At 41.6% G+C, this 25,830-nt stretch overlaps 1 protein-coding gene across 35 annotated transcripts in view; it reads right to left on the bottom strand.

The window, feature by feature from the left end:
- Positions 1–25,361, bottom strand: part of GATAD2A (GATA zinc finger domain containing 2A) — a 109,417-nt gene extending 84,056 nt beyond the window's left edge. For 5 of the 35 annotated variants that reach the window (XM_034442527.3, XM_034442539.3, XM_087879520.1 and 2 more), the window contains exon 1: positions 6,658–7,158. The gene's annotated coding sequence lies outside the window, so the exon portion shown is untranslated. Of the gene's footprint in view, positions 1–4,168; positions 4,277–6,657; positions 7,241–24,713; positions 24,939–25,137 lie in introns of those variants that run through there. The other 30 variants (XM_087878507.1, XM_087878957.1, XM_087878393.1 and 27 more) reach the window with 25 other exon arrangements.
- Between the last annotated feature and the right edge of the window lie 469 nt (positions 25,362–25,830).

The raw sequence follows: 25,830 nt of genomic DNA, 5'->3' as shown, positions 1-25,830 counted from the left end.
GTTGTATTGGATTCTTCACAACCCAATGGATCATAGTAATAGACATTACTTAGCCATCTCCTCCTCTCCTTTCGTCTTCCGTCTTTCCCAACATCAGGATCTTTTCCAATAAATCCTCTCTCCTCATTTGGTGGCCAAAGTATTTGAGCTTCAGCTTCAGTATCTGTCCTTCCAAAGAACAGCCAGAGTTGATACCCTTCAGGATTGACTGATTCCAGGTAAATTACCCAATGACATTATTTACTGTCCATGATTAAATCAGGATGGGAAGCAGCGGCAACCAAAATCAAAGAAACAAGAGGCCTCACAAAAACTCAGGAGGAAGAAAATAAATCGGGTGAATATTTACAGGATGATTGTGATAATGGATGAGGTGCACTCCTTGCCAGAATCAAACAAATCAATCAAACTTCTGTTTTGAGTCAAAAACCAAAACTTAAAGAGAATGGTTAGTAATCTTTTCATTTATTTATTTGTTAAATTTATTTGCTGCCCATTTCGCCATGGGGTTACTCTGGGCAACTTACTATATTATTAGCAGGCTCCTGAACTGCTAGTTATTTTTCTAGATATTCGACAAATTTTAAGCATTTTTTTTTATGACAGACAGCAGGCAAAAGCTGTAGGATCAAGAGAAAAAAAAAGATCATTTACAAACACCTTTTCAGCCGGCCAGAAGTGTTCTGGAATCCAGTCAGACAATAAAGGAGAATGCAGTACAGGTAGTCCTCAACTTACAATTGAGCCCAACATTTCTGTTGCTAAACAAGGCAGTTGTTAAGTGAATCACTGCAGCTGTTACGTTAGTAACAACAGTTGTTAAGTGGATCTGCCTGCCCCATTGACTTTGCTTGTCAGAAGGTCGCAAAAGGTCGATGACATGACCCTGGGACACGGCAACCGTCATAAATACGAGTCAGTTGCCAAGTATCCGAATTTTGATCATGTGATCGTGGAGATGCTGCAACAATCATATATGTTAAAAAACGGCCGTAAGACTTTTTCCAGTGCCGTTGTAACTTCAAACAATCACTAAATGAACAGTTGTAAGTTGAGGACTACCTGTGTAAGAAACTTTTGCAATGCTTTCTATCTGGAGTTGCCTTTGAAGGGTGCTTAGAAACTACAGTTAATGACAAATACAGCACTGCCATTATTAACCGGGATGGGCTATAGAGAGAATATTACACCACAATTAAAGTTGTGACCAATGACCACATTATTTTATGGTCAACTCAACATAACAACATACTCACCCAGCCCTAAAACTCCAATCTCAGCAGATAGCTTTTCATGGTCAGGACTAATGTGCTTTTAGGGCTACTTGCTCCTAATTCTTTAATTGTGGCATGTTTTCTTTGGTATTTCTCTTCCTGAGTCATCTGATGGCATCTTTATTTTATTTTCAGTTTCAGGTGAAAATTTGCTTTCTCTCACTCACACGCATAAAAACCTCCTCCTAACAGGTTTTTGTTTTTGTTTTTTAGTTCTTGCTTTGCACTTTAAGGTTTTTAATTTCACCCTCTACAATTTGTCTTTTACAGATTTTAAGAACTAAGTCATCTGGGGGACTGAATGCTCCCTCCTTTATCTGCTCCAAAAAGTTGAGGGACTGGATGGATTAGGGTTTAGAAGAGAAAACTCCTGTCCTTGCAAGTGGAAATCTTTTCACCGGACATGAAACGTAGCCCACGACATTATATGAACCGCCGTTTCCAAGTGTAAGCCTCTCTGTAAGCCCGTCACTGAAAAGCGGCCATCAGATGACTAAGAATAATGAAATGGGATATGCTGGAGAATGCCATAGATTGGTGAAGCTCCCCGGACAACTGGTAGGAATGACGTAGCCCTGAACACTAAATCTACTGTACGCTAAGAATCTGTCTCTTTCTTTACACTGCGGCATTTGTGCCAGCTCATTCCCCACTGACTTCTTTAAGATCCAGATGTTAAAGTAAGCAAAGAGTTGGGAAAAGTACTAGGTGAGCTCTCCAGGTTTGGGAAGCGTGCCAAGCACAAGCAGATGCTGATGCAACAACACAGCTTTACTGTGTAACGTCTTCCCTTTCTTCTTTGACCATTCCTCCACCTGAGATGCAAAAATGGGTAACAAAAAAGACAAGCGCTTGTCCCAGCAAATGCCTAAGGCAGAGGTCTTCAAACTTGGCAGCTTTAAGACTTGTGGATTTCAACTCCCAGAATTCTCCAGCCAGCACAGCTGGCTGGAGAATTCTGGGAGTTGAAGTCCACAAGTCTTAAAGCTGCCAAGTTTGAAGACCTCTGGCCTAAGGGAAGACACCATTTTAGCAAGCTCATTATTATCGGAAGGAAGATACTACAAATTTCAATTCTACAAGTACAGGTAGTTCCCAACTTACAACTGAGCGCAACATTTATGTTGCTAAGCAAGGCATTTGTTAAGTGAGTTTTGCCCCGTTTTACCACCTTTCTTGCCACAGTTGTTAAAAGTTAGTTACATGTTTGTTAAGTGAACCTGGTCTGCCCATTGACATTGCTTGTCGGAAGGTTGCAACACATAACCCTGGGACCCTTCAACCGTCATAAATGTGAGTCAGTTGCCATGATGTATCTAAATAAATTTGTTATTTGAGGAGAAGCAATTGCCTTGGGAGTTCGATTTGTGATGGGTGCATTACTCGAAGCCTGACACCAGCTGAATTTTGGATCACGTGACCATGGGGATGCTGCAACAGTCATAAAGTGTGAAAAATGATCACAAGTCACTTTTTTTTCCAGTAATGTTGTAACTCTGAACGGTAGTAAATGAACTGTTGTAAATTGAGGACTGCCTGCACTTTTTTCTCATCCAAGAGGGCACAATCTATTCCACGTGGCTGAAGTAAAATAATAAAGTGAAGTAATAAATGTTTGGGTCTTTAGGGTACCATAAAGTTAGCTGCTGTTTTTGCTGCCAAAGACCAACATCAAAGACCTTATGCAAAATACCTCTCCACATATAACAAATGAGGACACAATGAATGAAGATAGTCCTAACATAACCACCATTCGTGCGATGCCCATTCAAAATTACAATGGCACTGAAAAAAAAAAATGACTTAGGACTGGTCCTTACACTTATGGCCATTGAAGCAGCCCACAGTAGCATGATCAAAATCTGGCCCCTTGTCAACCAGCCTATATTTACAACGGCTGCAGAATCCTGGGCTACGGCGATCGCCATTTGCAATCTTCTCCGATAGCTTCTGACAAGCAACGGCAAAGGGGAAGTTTAATTCACTTAACGACCGAATGATTCATTTAACGAATTCAGTGATCTGCTTAATCACTGTGGCAAAAAGGTCATAAAATCAGGCACAACTCATTTAACAACTGTTTTGCTTAGCAATGGATATTCTGGTCCCAACTGTGCTTATAAGTTGAAGACTACCTGTGAATGGCAGTGCTTCAATCATTTGAGTTCTTTCAAGGCATTCTCTTCCCACCAGTCTCGCAACCAATCGGTAAGAGTTGCAGATATTACCCTCATGTTATAAGCTAGAGAGGACATTTCCTCCCCCCCAGGAAGTAATGTTAACTGAGATCATCAATTTTCCCTTTTAAGCTAATCTCTTTGGAGGTTAGGTACATTCTTCCAAATCTTTGGGTTTGACCTTCCTCCTTTGTCTCTCTGCGAACAATTCTGGAAGAAGGTATTTATTTTGACTCTTCTTTGGTTATCTCTATCAAGCAATATGGCTTCATACAACAGCTAAACAAAATAGTTCAAGTTTAAATTAACCACGCATGTAAAATTCACAGATGAAAAGCAAGCGGAAGTCCAGAAACTCAGAACCAAAAGCAAAACCAATACAAGCATGTTGCATGCGAGCTAACTTCAATCCCCAATCTCTAGGCCTGCGCATTTCACAAGTTAAACTTCATCAGAACCCAGAGTTTTCTTATACTGAAGAAAATGCAGTCAAGGCTGAATTCTAAAACCAAATAGGCTGTCCAGCTGCATCTCTGACATCGAACTCAGACCAAAAAAGTCTGCAAAGTGATCAATTCAATAGAAATAGTCTTGCTGTAGAAAAGCCTACAGCAAGACTTCTCCCTTTTCTGTATTCTCAGCCCCTGGTGTTCAAAGATAGACCCGCTTCTGAACACAGAAATGTATTGTGGCTAATAAGTGACTTAATTTACTTACTGCTGGACTCTGCAAGTGGCCCCTGACTTTTCCAATCATACTGTAAAAGACTTGCTGGATCAGAGCAAAATTTCACTGACCTCAGAAACTCTGGCCAGTCTGATGCTCCTGCAAAGTATACAAACAGGACAAGAAGGCACCGCTTTGCTCACAGCGATTGCTCTAATAATATATTGTATTATGGCTAAAGAAAACCATGGTCTTCAGCTTCCGTGGCTAATTAATAGGCAGACTGCCCTTCAATGTTACAACACACAACATATATACTTCATCGTTTTTAAAGAAATCCAAGTACTTACATTACCTACAAACTAGTTTGCCTGTCATCTCAGCCCACCCATAGGAAATCTGTGAAGTTCAGGAGGTATGGGATACCCTGTGCCATTTATTTATTAAATTTACATGCAGCCCATCTCACTGTCAAGTGCCATCAAGATTCCGTATGTGCCATTGGAAGATTACTAGGTCTCCCCGCCATAATTCCAAGTTATCAACCCTCCTCCCCCCCAAACAAATTTCATACACACTTTGTTCATTCATTTTACATTTGAGGGTTGGCTTAGCAACCATCTGTATTAGACCTTTTTAGCATTAAGAGAAATCTCCTGGTGGAATCTAAACTTGGGTTAATTGGGGAACAAATCCTGCAAACGATGGTTAGAGGCTTCTAAACGGATTCAGAACAATGAATCGATGGTGCTAGGGAATAAAAATGAGTGCACTCAGGCTTAATTCCAATGAAATATTCACAGATATGCTGCTACTATATGTGGATATTCTTTAGTTGGCTGTCAACATTCTCCTGATTTTATCCCCATGTCATCTGAATTGGGGCCCGCTGTTTTACTGTGTCCTGCGATAACAACCGTGGTGCCAATTCCTTCCTCAGTGACCATTTATATTTTAATACAGGAAACAGAGCATGTTGCATTTATAATTTTAGAAACTTAAATAAGGGGTGGGGGGTGGGGAGAGGGCCTCCCTCATGACTTTGAAAAAGATGTTAGGCATGGCTGGGAATGGGAGTATTTCCCCCAGAACCAGAGGAAAGTTTTGCCAGAGTGCCATCTCTTAGTTGCAATTCTATTCACTTCAGTGGAACATTTTAAAAAATGCAAGGGGGTTTTAGGAGAGGAACACCCACAACCGTCCTGGAAGGAAGGGAGGGGACAAGCATCCAGGAAGGGGTGGGGCAAGAAAGGGGGAACTACAAGGTCGACCAGACTCCTGGGGGTGGGGTGGGGGAAAGCTTGCAATACCCCCCCTCCCCACTTTTTTTTTTTTTTACGCATGTTTCAAGCGAAGGCAAAAAAATAATACGTGAGCAGGACCGGGACGGGGGAAAGGACTTTTACTTTGACAGCAGATTCTTTCCGGCTGCAAACCAGATTAAGGGCCAGAAGAAAAACACCGATGTGTCCCCTTAAGGTTCCTGCCCCTCCCTCCCCCCCCCGCTCTTAAGGCTGCTTTCTCCCCCCCCCCCTCCCTCCCTCCCCCCAAAGTCCCCGAGAGCTGCCTCCGCGATCTCTTCTCCTTCCAGGGCCATCATCTCTGGAACACACAGAACCCCATTGTCCACACTGGAGCCCCGTTTTCAAGCCCTTTCCCCGGCCTTCCTCCTCCAAACCAAGCGGCCCCAAAACTCACACCTCGGGTTTTTGGGCAACAAAAGAGCGGACGGTCCCACGAGGGCTCCTTTCTAAAACCGCGACTTTATAAAGAAAAAAAAAAGGGGGGAGGGGAGGATCTCCCCTCTCCTTCCTCTTCCTCCCCCCCCCAATCTTAACTCTACAATTCGCTTCCCAAGCGTGCATGATGGTGGAAGAGGAAGCAAACCCGGGCAGCAAAAGGGGGAAGGGAGCTATTGCAACTTTCCGAAACAAATATTGTTTCTCTCTTCTCCCCACCAGCACCAGCGCCCCACCAAAACCAGCAAAAGGCCGGCGGTCAGTCTTTTTGGATCAGATCGGAGGGCGCTTTGTTTTGGAATGAAGAAAAAAAAAGTTTTTGTTTTTAAAATGAAAAACATTATTGAGAAGAGCGAGGGAGGAAGAGAGGACAAACCACCTCCAGATCATCGCTTCTGCTCCCCCCCCGTCCTATCCTCCATTAAGTCAGCCAGAATCAACTTCCTTGGAGTTTTGGGTTTTTGGTTTTTTTTTAAACAAGATCGAAAGCCGTAGGAGTACAAGAAAGTGTTTTATTTCGAGCTCTTGGGGGGGGGGGGAAGGAGGAGGCGGCGGCTTTAAAACCTCGGCGACTGCGTAGACGTCCGCAGAAGCCCCCACCGCCACATTTCACCCCACTTCTTCAACTTGTCGGGGGGGGGGGAGCTTTTAGGGTCGCCCAACTAACTGCAAAGCGAACTTGGGAGAGAGGCCTTAAAAGCCGAGGCTTTCTGACGCAGGTTCCACGTACCCCCCCCCTCCCCTCCTCGGTTTCATTAAAAGAAAAGGGGAAAAAAAAAACTTTGAAAAGGATGCACTTACAAGACTTGCTGGCTCGCGATCCAGAGGAAGAAAAAAAAAAGAAAAAGATCCCGTCCTCTACAATCCGCTTCCTTTCTTTCTCTCCCTCCCCCCCCCACCTCGTCCTCCACAATCGTGGGGAAAGGGGGGGAAAATGCTATAAAAGAAGCCTCCTCTTTTTTAAACCAGCCGGGTAGATTCCTCCTTCCTTCTGATCCTGCCGCTCCGTCGCCCCCCCCCCCCTCCTTTACCAAATGCGCTTCTTACACGTGCAGTCGGTCGGAAGAGCATGCGCGCACACGGTGCCTAATTCACTGGGGTTCTTCCCTCCTCCTCCTCCTCCTCCTCCTCCCGGTCAAGCTATTAATTAGATTGCATTGGCAAAAATCCTCCTCCTCCTCCTCCTCCTCTACCACCGCCTCCCCTCCTCCCTTTTATTTGGCGTAAAATGGAAGAGTTGGGGGCGGAGAGAAAAGAGAGAGAGAGAGAGAGGTAACAGTTGGTAGAGTTGGACCTGGAACTAGGCGAGGGTTAAAGGAATCGGCGTCGGAAGGCCGGGCCGGAGATTGGAGAACGGGGAGCTGATGATGCAGCAAAGCCACCCCCCCCCCCTATCCCTTCTTTCTTTACGCGGCAGTTCGGGGCCACGTGGAGAGGCCGGGCTAATAGGGCTCACGCAACCAACGAAGCCCGCTTGTGTGTGGCCGGAGAGATTGGGGAAGGAGGGGGGGGGGGACCGCTTCCTTCCACGTGTTGGGGCGCGCAGCTCCCACCGAGGAGAGAAGAGGTAGCGGCGGCTGAGACATCCGGCCCTGCTGAGCCTCCTGAAAGGCGGTCGAGGAGGAGGAGGAGGAGGAGGAGCGGCCGCCGTCAAGCCCGGGCAGGGCGGTGCTTCCGAGGGCGCTCCGATTGTCCTGGATGGCCTCGTCGAGGGAAAAGCGAACCAGGGCTCGGGTCCCGGGCGGGCCTAGTCGAGCCTATGAGCCATACCGAGAATGGTGTCGCTTCTCCGAGCGTTTCCTTTTTAACAGGACTTTGGGCAACGCGTGCTCGGGGAGGGGGAAAAAAAAAGGGGGGGGATTTCTTGGCCTCCGTCCGCGTTCATCGGATCTCATCGGCTGCAAAAACTGAAAACGGCGGCAGCCTCTCCGGAACGACCCACCGACAAGCTTGCAAAATCGCGAACGAGCTTTGCAAATTCTTCGCCAGGCTAGATCGCTCTTCAGTGCTCTTCTCGGGTTGGGATTTTTGCTGTGTTATTATTATTATTATGCATGGTGGGAGAAGAAGGGGGGGTTTCCCCCAGTTGTGTGTTATTTTAATTTTCTTCAAGACACTGGCGTTTTTTATTCTAGGAATAGTGAGGACGGCAACCGACGTGGACTTCGATGGCTTATTTTAACTCCATCGGTGCATGCATTTCACACATTGAATCGTTAAGTCTGAAGACGGATTCTCATAATTGGAAGGCTATGAATGCTACCCGGCTCTCTTCGGGTTCGCGACAGCGAATGCTGCCCCGTAATCTGCATTCACATTTTACTAAGTGCCCCCAAATCCCTTGGGCAGTATTCCAGTGGGGATAGAACTGTATGTTTGTACGGCACATCTTTTTTTTTTAACCCTTAGGGTTAAAAATATTGCATAAGCTTTTATTGTGACCATAAGTAGCAGTGTTGTCTCCTACACCTTCATTTGATCCATGTATTTTTAAGCGGTGCTTCTGCATTAGAATGGCAAATAGTGTAGAACATTAGTGTTTCCTAAGTAAATTTCAAGTAAAGATTCCTTCAAGAAAATGAAACGTTATTAAAATGAGATCTCCCCCCCCCCCCGTGGTTCCCATGCAAGCATCCTGACCTGCTTTCCATCATATTTTTTTAGAACAATGTCATTTGTGACATTTTCTGCCATTGTAAGATACTATTCTCCATCCAGCCAATCAGAAAATAAACACAATGCGTTTCAAAAGTAAACTAGATTTTTCCAAGCAGAATGAAGCCCCCAGTGATAGGAAACTGTACCCTTAAATCTCTTGAGAGAAATTGTGCAAAACATGGTCCTTCCGGGAAGAATTTGCCATGCCTTGCTGACAGTTTTCTCCTTTGAAAGATGTTAGAGTAAGGCACAATTGGATCAGCTATACTGGATTTAGTGCTAAGAGGACATTGGAAGGAGCAGGAACATTATCGAAGAGTCACAATGTTAATGCTGGAGTTCTTGATTCCAAAAGAATCCAAAACTAAGCACATATCTTGGAATGTTAAGACCTGGATTTGTAGCCACTCCCAAGTATTTATTAGATTCCACATCAATCAAGTAATAGGAAAGGAAGCTGAAGGCAGATGAAAATTTCTAATGGAGATTTTATGAGTTGCAAAAAGTAAAATGGGTGGTTGGTACTGGTAGTAGACTTTGAAGATTTTTTTTTAGGACATGTCAGAAAATGCAAGAATGCCAAGTCACAATTACAGTCAGGTAATATAGAACTGCAGAGCTCATGTAAATACAGTAAAAAATTATCAGAATGTGCTGGTGTTAGTAAAGGATGCTAAAAATAACAAAGGGCTTCCTTAGATATGTTCAGACTAAAATAAAATTGCTATACCAACTCCTCAATGAAAGCAAAATGTTTTAACAGGTTAGAAATGACAAAGGCTAATCAGTCTTCAACCAAAAAGTGTTTCATCATAAAATTGTGATAAACAAAAAAAGCCAGAACTGAAGTTTGCAACTGACAGAAACATGATCAGAAAATACTTGTTTACCTTAATGAATGTAATTATCTGGGATCAGAATTGCATCAGTTTTAATCACTATAGAATGTCTTTAAAGTGACATATCAGGCAATTGGAGGATAACTAGTATCCCAGCCTTCAAAAGTAAGACTCCCAGATTAAATTTTACCTTATTTTTGATTGAGTAATTTTCTTGATTGTGGGACTAGATATAGCTTGATTTCAACAAAGTCTTTGACAAAAATATCCCATGCTATCTTGATTAACAAACTAATTAAGCACAGGTAGTCCTTGGCTTACATCCATTTGTTCAGCTATTGCTTGAATTGCAACAGTGCGCCGAAAAAGTGGTACTTATGACCAGTCCTCACAGTTCCAACTGTTGCAATGTCCCTGTAATCATATGATGGTGATCTGAGTGCATAGTGCCCAGTTTGCAGTTGTGAGGTGCTATTACATGATTGTGATTCCTGGGGTCCCCTGCCAGTTTCCCATGAGCAAAATCAATGGGGAAGCTGGCAGGAAGTTGCAGTCATGTGAGGTCTTTGCTTAATGATGGCAAACTGGGATTGCTGGAGCTGCAAGTGGCGTGGTCACATGATGCTGCATTTTATGACTGAATCAGTAATGGCAATTTCAGTCCTAATAGCTTGAATACAGCAAGACAGTTTAAGCAGATACAGAGCTGCTTGAAAATTGTATTTAAATAGTGCTCAATTAATGGAGCCTCATCAAGTTGGAGAAGGGTATTAAGTAAATACCACAAGCATCAGTCCTGGATTTTGCCATTTGTATTGATTTGAATGAAAGGTGTGAAGAAAATGTTTATGAAATATATATATGACAAGTATATACCTCTGAAGGAGATGGGTGGTTAAGAAGTTTGAAATATAAACAAGTTTGGATGGGATAGCTACTACTATTGAAGGCAGAAATAGAATTCAAAACCTTGAACTAGCTGGCATCAGAATGAAATTTAATAGGAACATGCGCAGTACTGAGTAGAAGTCAGAGTGAAATCCCATTTTAATGAACTGATTGGTGGAAGAGGGGTACCTTATTCAGGAATATCCACTGACGAATGGATATTCTTGGGGATTTCTGTCATGCAAATCAGGAAAGTAGATTCTAACTGAAATTTAGAAAGAACTTTCTAACAGCAACAGCAATTCTGTAGTGGAACCAATAACCCAGCAAAATGTTATTCAGTGGAGGCTCCATATCTTCCTGTTGTGGATGGTTTAATTTGGATTCCTGTGCTGAGCAGAGGGTGGGAATGGATAATCTAAATCAGAGGCGGGGAATTCTGGGAGTTGAAGTCCACAAGTCATAAAAGAGTCATAGTTCTCCACCCCCTGGTCTAAATGATCCCAACTTGGTGATTCTGATTAATGAAAATTGATTATTGAAAGTCAAATTTAACAAGAGACCCCTGTTGGAAGAGAATGAATCAGGATCTGTCTATTGGTGATGTGTAGTGTTTCAGCACTGGTTCTGGCTCACAATTACTTTTCCTTTCTGAAAATATCAATTGAGTTTTTAAGAATGGATGGGAAATATCACCTATAGAACTATACACAAAAGGCTTAAGTTCTGGAATTGAAAAGAAATTTCTAAGTAAAGTATGTGTTCAAAAGCACTTTGTTGACAGTTCTGTCCTTTCAAGACAGTATTTTCTGTCTGGATCTGATTAATGGACCTGAGGGTTCAAATAAAAAAAAAAATTACATAATTGTGACAGTGCCCTCAAAGACTAAATCCCATAGTGGTCCAACTTATTAAAACGCCTTCTGAAATTCAAATTTGGTACATGTCAACTTTTGCTGTTCAAATCTCACTCAGAAAATCTTACGCTTTTTAAAATAATAGAAATTTAGAAATTCCTTGCTCTCAGAAGAATCCATGGTGTTCCTGTCTTGACGGCCTGATCGTGCTTTGTAATCAAAGGCTCAAACACAGAGCACTGACTCAAGCAAAGAAGCAAATGACAACTTCTGGGTGCCAGTGATTTCTGCTTTAGGAATGAGTGAATGTTGAGGATCAGTTTAATGCTAAGACAAGGTCCTTGCATAAATTAATCAAAAGGAAATGAGTCTTGAACACTTAATTATACAGAGGTATAACAAATATTCTCTATAATTACTACTTCAAATGTTTAGTTATCACGGCAGTCTCTTTGTCCAATATTTTCTACATTGAGTTGCTCTGCCTCTTGTCTTTCAGCTACAAGAGCTTTTTTCCCACCATCTTTGTTGCCAGGACTTCTTTTAAGATGCTGGGGATAGCATTGAAACTTCTTGAATGTGAAGCCAAAACTGAATGCTGACCCTTTTCAGGTTTTCCATTGATAACCTGAGCTTTCTTTATTATATATTTTTCAATTATTTATTTAAAAAGCTATTAATAACTTATTCCCTCCTCATCCCCACTATCTTGATTGTTAAATGATTTCCTTTCTAGCATTCGAAGAAAGAACAGTACAATACTAAAAAGACATGTGATATGACTACCTTTTAATGAATATACTAAATAAGATCCAAAATCATTAAAGAAATATAAGTTAGTTGTTCCTAAGCCTTGAAATGTCTGCCAGCATTCCAAGGTCCCTGAAGTGTCAAATCCTAGGGCATATCCCTAACATGACATCATATTTGGAGATACAGGAGGGCATCAGCTGGGTTCTGTTAATCACACTCCCTTGTGGATCAGCAGTAGCGAGACAGTTCCAGAGGGGAAAGGCTCTCTCTTCTATTTTCACCTAGGGAAAATGAACAGAGATGGATTTGTTTTGTCCTTTAGCGCAGCAACTACACCAATTCCTTGAAGGTTAAATTCAATAGATGGATAAATGTATCGTAGACATTTTCCAGTCTACTCATTTGGTGCAGTGCATATTTCAAATCTGAAACCCTTGAAACTCAGGTGGAGCAGGGAATGAATCTCATGCCATAATTTTTGCTGTTCCTGAATTTCATGAAACAACTGGACAACTCATGCCCAGCTGGGCCATTTCATATGTATTTCCTTACCTAGACAAAAACAGAATGACAAGTGGGCAAAAAAACAGTTGAGAGCGGTAGTGCTTTCCAAATTTCTTGCCTGCTTCCCCATTGAGTTTCCCTGTGGGTAGCTGACAGGGAGCATCAGAAATCGTTCCTCCCTTTGTCTTCCCCCCCTTCTTGATTGTTCCCTCCCTGGTGGCTTCCCCATTTACTTCGCTTGTGGGAAGCTTGCAGAGAAAAAGTCTGCAACTCCAAGGCCAACAAGCAGGTAAGTGGCTGCTGCTGGGTAGCGGGAGAAAGCAAGGTGGTGAGGGTTGGGAAGAACATGCCCGAGAAGTGCTGCATAGTTGTGTAGGGTGTGAAGGGGGCAGTGTGGTTTAAGAAAGCTGCATGGCTGTTTTGAGTGTGCAAGTGGGCTGAGGGTCAGGGGCAGGGAAGGAACAGATAAGAGTGCCTGGTGGTGCTTGGGAGTGTGTGTGAGAGTGGTGTGACTCATTGATAGCTTGCTGGGGTGTGCAGATGAGGAAGAGTGCATGGGGATGTGCATGAGGTGCCATATGGGTTGGGGAGGGCTCACAGGGTAGTGTGCCAGGAAGGATGCACAGGGGGTTCCTTCTCTTTTCCTCTTTCCCTTTCCCCATTCTTTCCTTCCTTCCCTCTTCACTTTCCAGCAGGCAGTGCGTGAGGGATTGTGACAGTAGCTGAGAAACTCTCTTGTTCAAGATGAGGATCATGTGACCATAGCAGCAGCTTGAAGCAGCTACAGCTTCCCTAGAATTCATTCCTTCCAAGAGTCCTGGGTTTTTGACGGAATCTGTACATCAGCCCATTTGAGGTACCTTGGTTCAAAATGCTTTGCTTTATGGGGCACCATTTTGCCTCATTGAAGGTTATAGAAATGAGACTTTTATTGCCTATTGCAGAGAGAGAGTTAAAATATAGGATATTTGATTGGCAACTGATTGTAACCTTTATTTGAAATGAAAGGACATCAACATGGGTGATCAATATCTGCTACAGCCACTGCATATACACACTAAGATAAGATAGCAAGCTAGTTTGTGCCTTATGCATAGCAATAGCAGACTTATATACCACTTCATGGTGCTTTACAGTACTAAGCGGTTTACAGAGTCAGCATGTTGCCCCCCAAAATCTGGGTTCTCATTTTACCCACCTGGGAAGGATGGAAGGCTGAGTCAACCTCTTGAGCCTGGTGAGATTCAATCTGCCAAATTGCAGGCAGTCAGCAGAAGTAGCCTGCAGTACTGAACTCTAACCACTGTGCTAACACGGCTCATAGCCAGTTAATTTATACATACAACCAAGTACTTACGACATTCCCCAATCCATCATGAATCAAGACAGGCATGTGGCTGTAACCCCAATTCTCAGGGCACACAACAAAAGCCTCTCTTTCAGATACTTATTTTAAAGCAAATTATCTGCAGAAGCTTTGTCAAGGTTTTTGAAAAAGTTTTATTGCTCATAGTACATACAGATCTGCAGTCCTTTTGCTGAATTTGAGAACAGTTGATTACTAGGAGTACCTGAAGTAGATTTAATTTTATCTCAAAATTTATTCCTTTTACCTTTTCCCACATCAATGAATGTATTCAGAGAACACATTAGATCAGGGTTTGATTAATCAGGGTTTATTGACTTAATATAGTTGATCCATGCAGCAATCTAAGTCACAAACAAGCAAACCACATTTTAACATTTTGTGTGAACCTAATTACTGCCGCCTCCTTTCATTTGCTACAGAAACAAAATACTATAAAAATTCCTTCTGCAGTAGTACAAAACCACCTTCCCTTTAACTTAAAAAATCTCCTGAGAGAAGCAATTGTCTTGAAAAGCCACCACAATTTTCTGGAGCTACCTTGCTCAGGGTAAAAAAATGAGGGTCAAGCTCACATAAAAGCTAAGAAATACTTCTAAAAAACAAAACTTGCGAAGATGCACCAAGATTTTATGTCAGTTCTAATATTCAGTCTTGATCCCAGAAGAGGGTATTTTTCATCTTATTCAATTTATTTGCTACCCATCTCACAGTAGAATGATTTAAAACTACCCAGACAACACAATTACTCAGGGTTAATTGAGGCATGGGTTTCCCAAAACCCAGTTCTGGTTTCAGAGAGCTCCTGAGCCATAAAGATTGGCATGGGCTAAGAGCTGAAGAACCAGATTAGGGAGAGATTTGTGTGGAGAAAAGCTATTCAGATTCGAGTTCTAAGGGCTGACACTGATGTGATGGCACATAATTGAGTTTGCATAGCACATTAGGCCAGCTCTATGAGCTGACAGGAATACAGGTAGTCCCAATTTACAACCATAATTGGGACAGAAATTTCCATTGCTAAGTGATGTGGTTGTAAAGTGTGATGTCACGTGATCACATCGCTTAGCAATGGTAATCCAGGCAATCCTTATTGTTGTCATAACTCCAGACATGCAGTTCCTTAAGTGGGAAGAGGAGAGTCCCAAGTAAAGAGTATGGGGGGCTGCTGGGGGGGTGCAGCACAGACTCTGAACAAGTTGGGGAGGGGGCTGCAATGCAACGGGAAAAGATCCAGGAAAAGAGCAATTTGTGGCTCAGGAGTTTTCTTGGTGTGCTCCAGCTCTGGCACCACCAGAAGCCCCTGAGCTGCAGTGAAGCAGCAGGGTGCAAAAGAGCCACCCAGGAATCTCCAGCAGTGCAATGAGAGCTGCTGCTGCTGCTGCATAAAAAAAGTGCTCCAGGAAATCCCAGCCACCCTGCATCCTTGCCGCCCAGCAGTCCACCATCCCAGCTGACCTTTGCCATCATGTTCCTGCTGTGCCTGTCCTGGCTGCTGGCCACAAGAGGCCGTCTTTCCCAGGTCTCACGAGAACAGGCACACGATTTGGAGAATGGCGCAAACAGCCTCGGGAAGAAGGTCTGGCATGGTCAGCAGCTGTTTCACACAGGCCAGGCTGGGTGCACCTCACTAGCAGTGGGGGAAAGATGGTGAAAGTCAGCTGGGTGTGGCAGGGTAAAGAGCAGAGGCCCCCAGGGGCAACCACTGAAGCCCTGGGCCTCTTCTTCAGCCCCAGCCCCACTACTGCCTCCAAGGAGTACTGCCAAAAGGGCATAGATGGGGAGGAGATAGGCAGGTGAGGGGAGTTGAAGCACCCCTGTTGTCTTAACTGTGGACAAAGCACCTTCGTTTGATCACGTTACTTGCTACTTCAGGGAATGTCAAGTCACTTTTTCCAGTGCTGTCGTATCTTCAAACAGTCAAACAGAAAGAATGGTCATAAGTCGAGAACTACATGTTTGTACAAACTGAGTATCTTCTTCAACTACCAGATTAACTTGAAGCAGAGTGACTTGAAGCAGACTAATATGTTATGCAAATTCTACATATGACATAATGGTGGCCATAATCACAAATTATGAGCATGCATTTTCAGGGGGGGGGAAATCAATTTTTACTATTCATACTTCAAAAGCTTTGAAAGAAACAGCATGCCAAGTGGGGTACCTTAGTGGAACGCTAACAAAAAACCCCAGAGTGGATTTTCCCTTTAGGTTATGTTTAAGGACAGAAATAGCAAGGATTACATCACCTGCTTTCCTGAAAATTAATGTGTCCAGAACACACATGCAGAAGTAATGAGTTCTCTAGACAAACCCTATGCTGTGGTCAGAAATTGTACATTAATTTTTGGCAGCCAAGAAATAATACAAGTACATCTATTTGTTTTGTTCACAGTGGTAAGACTAGCCTCCCTTACACATCAGAATACTCAGAAAATAGAACAGATATTGTATACTTGACTATTTCACCACCTCTGGTGTGTTAAAATAAAGGTAGCAACATCATACTTAAGGCTAGGGACCCAAATATGCATCAGGTCATACCCTAAATGCTGTATTAAAAACATAGAAACCTAGAATAAAATGTGGTGATCTTCACCTTATAACAGTGAGGGAGCTAACTATGCCCTTTTTCAGGAAGCTGATAATTGCCACAGGTATCCAGCTGCCAAATATAAAACTTCCCTCCCTGCCCAATACTGTTCCATTTTTTCCTCCTGACTTTCAATATCCCTCAAATCTTGGGAGGCGTCGTGCACAAATCAACCTGGGTATTTTACTTCCTTTTTGACTTCCTCTCCAAAGATTCTATTTTGATGTTTAATCAGCAATCTCCCTAGCAGCTCAAGATCTATTCTCTACCAACTGTTAATATTTATAAGAAATCATGATACAGGTAGTCCTCAATTTACAATAGTTCATTTAGTGACCGTTCAAAGTTACATCACCACTGAAAAAGTGACTTATGACCATTGCAGCATCCCCATGGTCACATGATCAAAATTTAAATGTTTGGCAAATGGTTCGTATTTATGACAGTTGCAATGCCCCAGGATCATGTGATTGCTTTTTGCAATCTTCTGACAAGCAAAGTTAATGGGGAAGGCAGATTCACTTAACAACCATGTTACTAACTTAACATCCACAGTGATTCACTTAACAAATTTGGCAAGATAGGTCATAAAATGGGGCAAAATTCACTTGACTCAGTTAACAACATTTAGGCCCAATTGTAATAAATTGCAGACCACCTGTACTGAGATGCATGAAAATAAGCCTTTCAGAATCATTGTAACATACTAGAATACTCTAATCTAGGAATTGTAATCTAGATTACATGGACAATTGTATGACTTACTATTTACAGTAATGTTAATTTAATACATCTTTGATCTTTCTAATACAGTAAAAGGAAAGAACTGATACATGGAATCTTTAATTATTTTTAGAAATCCAAACATTTCAAATTTGAAAAATTATCTGCTTAGTTATTAACATTCTTAACTAAAATTGACATTCAAAAGAATGCTTTACCTGTAAATGCCTTTTTTTATTTCAATTGCAATAATACAATAATATTCTAAAAATATGATTTCTGTAATAGAGTTGTCAAAGTCTGGAATGCTCTACTTGATCCAGTTATCTCAGCTACAAATATTCATAGTTTCAGTTACAAATTGACTTCCATGGACCTTACTTCATACTTAAGTGGTCAGGAGAGGGGGCGTGCATAAGTGCACAATCGTGCCTATCATCCCTGTCGTATTTTTTTTATTCTTGTTCTCATTTTTGTTTGACAAATTCTAATAAATAAAATAAATAATAAATAAAATAAATAAATGTAGGCACCCTTTACTGGATATGTTCAAGCAGATACTGGGAAATTGAATATCAACAATGTTTTTCAGTTGGATTGTATTTAGCAGGGGGTTGGACTCAACTGGCCCTTCCTATTCTGTAATTCAAGATTATTTTGTGGTTTAGTTGTAAGGAATATGCTTTAACTCCAAAAGAGCACGTTTGGGATTCTTAGGTGGGAAAGAGATCTGGTACTATTTGAGAATAAAATTGTGGCTGAGCATGTTTGGAAACAGCTTAATATGTACACTTTTGCTAGAAAGATCCAATCAAATTTAACATACCATGATTCCCCAAAAATAAGCCAGTCTTATATTTTTTTGAACCCCGAAATAAGCCTTATTTTCGGGGGAGGTCTTATTATTTTGGGGCGTGTGGAGCAAGATGGGGCTCCTCTTGCCGTCTTACCTGATTTCCAGCTCTGCGTTTAAATATTTTTGGGAAGGGCTTATTTTCGGAGGGAGGCTTATTTTAGCGTGTGCACTCAAAAGCCCAATTGGGCTTATTATCATGGGATGTCTTATTTCAGGGAAACAGGGTATTCAGGACTATACTTTAAATTCATAAAACACAGCATAATTTACATCATATATACATATTCATAATAACGTTATGCATTCTTCATCTAAAATGTATGTAACTCTAATGGTTCATGCCAATTTATCTTCCAAATATTTATTTATTTATTTGTTTAAATTTCTATACCGCCCTTCTCCAATATAGGACTCAGGGCGGTGAACAGCCAAAGTAAAAACAAGACATACAAAATCTAAAAAAACTGTTTAAAATAATTAAATATTTTGGCCATAATTAAAAAATTCCAATTTAAAATCAGTTTAAAATTTAACTCAAGCCAGCCATTAATCAATAAAATTTATTTTGCCACCCATTTTGCTTCAAAATTACTCTGGGCAGCCTAAAGTATTAAATATTCACCATTCCTCCAACTTCCTTCTGTTAACTTTTAAACTTTTAAATTGTAAGTTTCTTAAGACAGTCCTTACCATTGCTGTTGTTCATATAATTATGTTAAGTACCAGTAGCTGTCACTTAATGGCCAGTTGCTTAACAATCATTTGAAGTTACATCAGATCCCAAAATTGAATTGAATTAAACTTTTTTTGGCCAAGTGTGATTAGACACACAAAGAATTTTTCTACAGTACAGAATAATTTAGTGTACATGCAAAGCAGCAGAATAATAATTATAATACCAATAAAAGGGAGGAAGTAAAGAAAATAATAAGGATAAATAATAATACTACAGCCACACTGCATAAAGGTACTTACAACCAGTCCTCTTAAGTTATGACCACCTTTTACAGTTACACGATTGCATTTTGGGAACTTAGCAATTGGTTCACATTTACAACCAGTTGCAGCACTTTGTGGTCATGTGATCACAATTTGAAACATATTTGTCTTTCTACTGTTTTTGACAAATTCCAGCACAAAAAAACCATTAAGAATTGAGTCACTTAATGCTCATGTGGTTCCCTTAATTGTGGTGACTTGCTTTACAACCCACATAAAATAACATTGAGTCAGGTCACATAGTGACCTGCTTAATAACCATAAAGACTTATGATGGAAATCCAGATTCAATAGTGGTCATTAAGAGACTACTTGTACCATGACATTTGTATTTGATGTTTTTACTTGGCTGTTCACCGCCCTGAGTCCTCAGGGAGAAGGGCGGTATACAAATTCAAAAAATAAATAAATAAATAAATAAATGACATGTTAGAAAGAATAATTCTATCAAATATTTTGTCCTGTACCTTCAAAAATTTGTAGCATTGTGTGTGTATGCGTGAAACTTATCTAAAAAGAAGTATTCAATTACTGAAACCACTGTTGTATATTACTGTTAACCTAAGCACTAGGAAAACCTGAGCACTAGGCATAACTGAAAGTTTATAGCCAAACTACACGTACATATACAAACTATATCTACATGGAGGGAAGTAAGCAGTGGGGTGCCACAGGGTTCTGTCTTAGGCCCAGTACTCAATATCTTCATAAATGACTTAGATGAGGGAATAGAAGGGGAACACATTGCATTTGCAGATGACACTAAACTGGCAGGAATAGCCAACACCTCAGAAGACAAGCTCAGGATCCCAAAAGATCTTGACAGACTTGAACAATGAGCCCTATTGAACAACCTGAAATTTAATGTGGAGAAAAGCAAGTTTTTACACTTAGGCAGGAAAAACCAAGGTACAAGTACAGATTAGGTGAAACCTGGCTCAAAACCAGTAACTCTGAGAGGGACCTTGGAGTCCTAGTGGACGATCATTTAAATATGAGTCAGCAGTGTGCAGCAGCAGCCAAAACACTAATACAATCCTTGGTTGTATAAACAGAAGCATAGAATCAGAATTATGTGAAGTATTAGCACCGCTTTATAAAGCCTTAGTAAGGTCATACCTAGAATACTGTTAAAGTTTTGGTCACCACATTACAAAAACGATGTTGAGACTTTGGAAAAAGATGATTAAAGAGCAACTAAGATGATTAAAGGCCTGGAGTCTAAAACATGAAGAACAGTTGCACACTTTGTCTAATCTAGAGAAAAGAAGGACTAGAGGTGACATGATAGCTATATTCCAGTATTAGAGAGGTTGCCACAAAGAGGAGGGGGTTATTTACCAAAGCACCTCTAGGCAGGAGCAGAAACAATGGATGGAAACTAATCATTGGAGAAGCAACCCGGAATTAAGGAGAAACTTCCTAACAGTGAGGACAATTAACCAGTGGAACAGCTTGCCATCAATGCTTTATCACTGGAGATTTTTATGAAGAGACTGGGCAGTCACTTGTCTGAAAGGGTATAAGGTCTCCTGCTTGAGCAGAGGTTTGTTTGAACTAGGAGACCTCCAAGGTACCTTCCAGCTCTATCTGATTAAAGATTGCATTTTTCAAACTTCTGAGTACATAAAATGTATCTTGTTTTAAAGGAAGCAGATGTAAAGACAGTAAAAAGGCGCATACCATAAAATATGTTAATCTTTGTACAAACAATTAGTTTCCTTTGTTCCCTCCCATATCCTTACCCACAATTTAAATTGTTCAAGAGAAAGAATAAGGAAGAGGAGTATGGTTGTAAAATATTTTTATAACCATTCTGACTTTTTTCAGTTGATATTAGAGATCTAGACAGACAAAAATCCAATACGGTGAAGTGTACAATTTATTTTTTTAAAAAGACTCAAGTACATATACCTAAAAATTTAAAGATTAATATGTAACTGAAACCAGAAACTTTTCTTTTGGGACTGATGGATAAGCAGCTGAGAAGGAAAAACCTCTTAGAACTTGGTTTTATGACAAATGCGGCAAGACTATTAAAGGTGGAAATATTTGACTACTCAACAATGGAGGAATGGAAGTGAGGATGATGGAGGTTGTTAAAATGGCCAAACTGGTAGCTTTAATTAGAGACAAGGCAAGTTTAATATTAATTGGAAACCCTATTGACTTTGTGCGAACCTAAAAATCTGAAATTATATTTTGTTTTGATGATTAGAAAAAAAAAAGATTATGGTTACATTACAGGTAGTCCTCCACCTATGATCACATTACAGCCCAAAATTTCTGTTGCTAAGTGAAACAATTGTTAAGTGAAGTTTACCCCATTTTACGAAGTTTGTTGCCACAGTTAAGTTAGTAAAATGGTTAAGTGAATCTGGTTTCTCCACTGACTTTTGCTTGTCAGAAGGTTGCAGAAGCTGATCACATGACCCCAAGGCACTGCAAACGTCATAAATATGAGTCAGTTGCCAAGCATCTGAATTTTGATCACGTGGCCATGGGGATACTATAAGAGTTGTAAATGTGAAAAATGGTAAGTCACTTTTTTTAGAGCTGTTGTAACTTTGAATGAACTGTTGTAAGTCGAGAACTACCTGTAATTACTTTTTCCTATAGAGTAAGAGGATGTATTTATAACTGCTGCAAAAGAAAATCAGATGTCATTTCTTTATATTTCTTTTTTCTGCACTTTTGTTTTTTCTTTTGTTTCTTTATTCTAATATTAGTCATTTTTCATTTTAAACTTTTAATAAAGTTACATAAAAACAATTTCTAAAATCATGAAATGGTATATCTCTAGCATCCTTTAAGAAGTCTTGGATCTCATTCAGAAAACCTTTTTCTCATAAGAACATTCCTTTAAGGTAGTGGGTATGAAAATGAGAGAATAATTTCCTAATTTGGAGCCCCCAGAATGTCCCAGCTGAATAACCTGAAAAATAGGGCATTCTCGTCACCTGAAAACCCATCCCTGTCATTGTATTTAAAAGGAAGGAAATGTCTCACTTCCAGAGCTATTTTAGAAACAAATCGATGGGTGCGGATGTTAACCATTCCATAGACAGGCCTTGGATTTTACAGTTCTACAACAAATTCCTTGTATGTAGGCTCCCTTTTTATTTGCCAAAGCATTTTTCAGTTAAGTCAACTCTGCCCAATTCCTTGTGTCTTAGTGTCCAAAATGCCCAGCCACAATTTCTATACTTCATGGTGTGTACACCCAATTTTGCTCAACAATTACAGTGTGCATATGGAGTAGTTATCTTTCCCCCCCTGCATAGTTATTAGTGCTCCTAGCATTTCCATTCATGTTCCTGAATGTCATTTTGCTACCTGTCTTTTCTTCCAGGCAGATATACTCCATTCCATTTTTCGTTCTAAATGCATGAAATACACCTAAATAGCCTTAATCCTTACAAACTTTGTTGCACTTGGAACACATTCACCATGAAAGCACAGGCAATTACCTCCCAAAAGGCACTTTGCATTTAATGGCATCTCTTCCAACTATTCCCATGAGGTTCTTAAACTAGCTCTCAAGGGAGTTAACAGGAATAAGCCAGAAGATTAAATACAATTTTACCTTGCAAAAATACACTCTGATGCTCATTTACACAGTTCCCCTAAACCTTGTATATTTTTACACAAAAGAAACAACCTGCTGTAATAAGTTTCTAACTATTCCCTCTGCTAGAAATTAAATTTTGATTGAGATCAATCAGCTTCCTTTTCTCCTCAAATTATGCCAAAGTCAACCTTCAAACATTAATTTCTTCACAGACTACTGTGCATATTTCTCTGTGGTCTTATCCACAGCTTCTGCTACAGTAGGTGTAAGGATTAAAAAATCTCTCAATTTTTCATTATTTAGCAGTCCTTATTTCTGCAATATATTTAATCCAATCAGATTTCCTTAATAGTGGTTGTCCCAACATACAATTACCAGCTCAATCAAAAATTAGCATATACAACATTTTCATTCATCTTCCTCAAGAAATGTTTAGTATCCCTTGAACTAAGACAATACTGGCAATTCTCCAGAGTCCAGCCCATCACTAGCCCCTTCTCCATTGGTCAGGTTGGAAAAAGATGATTCACCATCACAGCCAATCAGTGTGTCTTGTACTGCCAGGATTTAGCACCTGAGTTCTGTAACAAAGCAGCCTCTATTTTTTTCTCCCCTCTCACTCTTTCTCCCCAGCTCTTTTTCTTGGAGGACTGATTATGCAAAGCAGGTCAACTGATTGGTTTTAGGTGTCTTGACTAGATGAAATTATGCAGTGTATTATTAGGTCTGATTCTAGCTTAACTATTTATGGATTAGCTGACTGGATCAAATTATTTTTTGATCCTACTATTTATTAACCCTCTCACTGACTCAGAAATATAACTTTTTTCTTCAACTGGAATCTAGTATTAACATGCAACACAATGGAATCAACAGTTATCAAGAATCCTTTAATCTGTATTTCCCCAATTTGAGCATAGTCCTGTAAATTCTCTTCATTCATTCTGTATGAATATCTAAAACAATAGGTGTCCATGTTTAAGTTTTAAGCCACACACCCCATCAACTTTAAATTTCAGAGCTACAGTATTCTATTCTCTTTTTGGTAATATGTTCTTAACTTAAAAATAGCAGACTACTACAAAAGAAGCAGTTGTTAGACATAATCAGATATTTCTTTAAAATGCTTTTTACAAGCTGTCAAGAAAACAAGTATTAACAAGTAGTACTGTAATTATTAAAACTTGCCTCAAGTCCCTCCAGATTGAGGTGGGGATTGCATAAATAAAAATTCCGCCAATGTACATTTTTCTTTCACAACACACTTTTTAAACATCAAGCAGAAGAGTTATTTCTCAACCTATCAATTACTGACTGGAAGAGGGAACAATACAGTACATCTTCTTCCCTCTTCGAAGAGGTCAGAAAGTTTAGTTGCGCATCTTTGCGCAGCTAAAACCTTCCAACAGAAAATCCTTAAAAAAATTAAATAAGGACTGACCAAGGAACCATCAAACAAGCAGCCACTCAAGAAATTTCTGGCATCTTAACTGTCATTCTCCCCCAGCCACCAGTGGTGGAGTCACAGGCACCTATTTGATAGGTATTTAAGGAAAAGTCCCCCCCCCCCCAGTTGAGCTTGACCCTCCGGTCGACTTCACTGAGAGTCCATGTAGTTTCTTGTCAACAATATGGAAGTAGTTTGGTTGGCACCGCCTTCTTCCACGACGGGGTGTTTTTTTTTCCCCTCAATTTTCCAGGCCAGCCGACAGCCCGAGCATTTCCTGATGGTCGCCCATCCAAGCGCTAATTAAGTCAACTCACTTTTCTGTGTCGGCCGAGGGGCCGATACGCGCCACGCTTTTAATTATTACCGTGATCGAAATGTTTTCCACTGTCCCCCACCGTCCCAAAATGTGTGTCGTCTTCCCCCCACCCCAAAAAACAACTTCAAGCCTCATCCTCCCAGCCACCCCAACCCTGTCAATCACACGGCTTTCTTTCCCATACGCGGGACGGGAAGAGGAATGGGGGGGGGAAATCTGATAACAGTATAACCGAGATGGAAAGGGACCTTGGAGGTCATCTAGTCCAACCCCTTGCTCACGCAGGAGACCTATACTGGGGATTCGAACCGCCGAATCGCCGACCTTTCTTGATCGACAAGCTCAGCGTCTTTTAGCCACTGAGCCACCCGCGCGCGCCTTCGGTCTCTACGCACCCGAGGGGAAACTCTTCCCACCCACCCACCTCGCTTTGACGACGGTAATAAGAAAAACAAACCCATTCCTCTCCCCCCCCCCTCACCTCAGCCCAATTCGGCGCTCCCCTTTCTCCCGCACTACCTCAAGTCGTCGACCGCCGCCACCTCCTTCTTCTCCAACTCACAGGGCCGGGCCGGGCCTGGCTGGGGTGGGTGGGTGGGGGAGGAGAGAGCGGCTCCCTCAGGTGGCCACTGACAGGAGGAGGAGGAGGAGGAGGACGCGGACGACTACAGGGGATGCCGTGGAGGGGAGGGGTCACGAGTGGAGTACGCACGCGCGAGGACGAGCCGCGAAGAAGAGGGGGAGCGTACAAGACGGAGGGGAAAAAAAAAAAGGCGGGCGAGCAACTTTTAGTCTCGCGCCGAGCGACGCCCCGCCCCCTCCCCCTTCAGCTATCTCCTCAGGCGCTTCCCTTCGTCAGCTGCCGCAGCGTCTGCGCACGCGCGGAAGCAGCGGGCCGCCGGCACCTCTTTCTTTTTCTTCCTCCTCTTCTTCCTCCTCTTCGTCGTCTTCCGCGCTCCCATTTTGAAGCCACGCCTCTTCAGAGGTTCGCTTGCCCACTTGGGGGGGGCACGCCCCTTCCTCCGCTGTGCTGGTGCGGAGACGCCTCCCCTCACGTCTCTTGAGGGCGCTCCGTCCGTCAAAACGCCTCCTTCCTCCTAAAACGCTCCTTCTACGTCAGCCTTCCACCGATCAAGCCACGCCCTCTGTCTCAGAGTTCGTCCTTTCCTGGGCCACGCCCATCCTCTCCCGAGCGCCGCCTCCGCAACCGAGCGCCTCCATCTTCTTGAGCCTGGTACAAAGCAACGCCCGCTTGGCTCGCCTTCACTTTGATTCGCCAACTTGGTTGACGACCAAAGTTATTCCACCAATGAAAAGTTCCGAACGGTGACGGGGAGCCAATGAAGGGTAACGGGCGGGACATCAACCATCAGAGCCTCACCGGAATTGCTATAATCAGAATTCACACCTTATTTCATTTTACCTCCCCCTCCCCACTTTGCCCTGTCATTCATTTCCACTAAAAGGAAACTACTGTAGATGGTCCCAAATTATCATCGACCTTAAAACTATAAAAAGAACTCCAAATGAACTTTTCAAATGGGAAAGGGAAAATATAACTCCCTGCAGTATAATACTCGCTTAATTTGAAGTGTTAA

This window comes from Pantherophis guttatus, chromosome 1 (genome assembly GCF_059756535.1).
Source record: "Pantherophis guttatus breed Tessera chromosome 1, ASM5975653v1, whole genome shotgun sequence".
In the NCBI taxonomy this organism is placed as follows: domain Eukaryota; kingdom Metazoa; phylum Chordata; class Lepidosauria; order Squamata; family Colubridae; genus Pantherophis; species Pantherophis guttatus.
The sequence above is the reverse complement of the archived record's forward strand: the minus strand, read 5'-3'. Positions and strand labels throughout refer to the sequence as shown.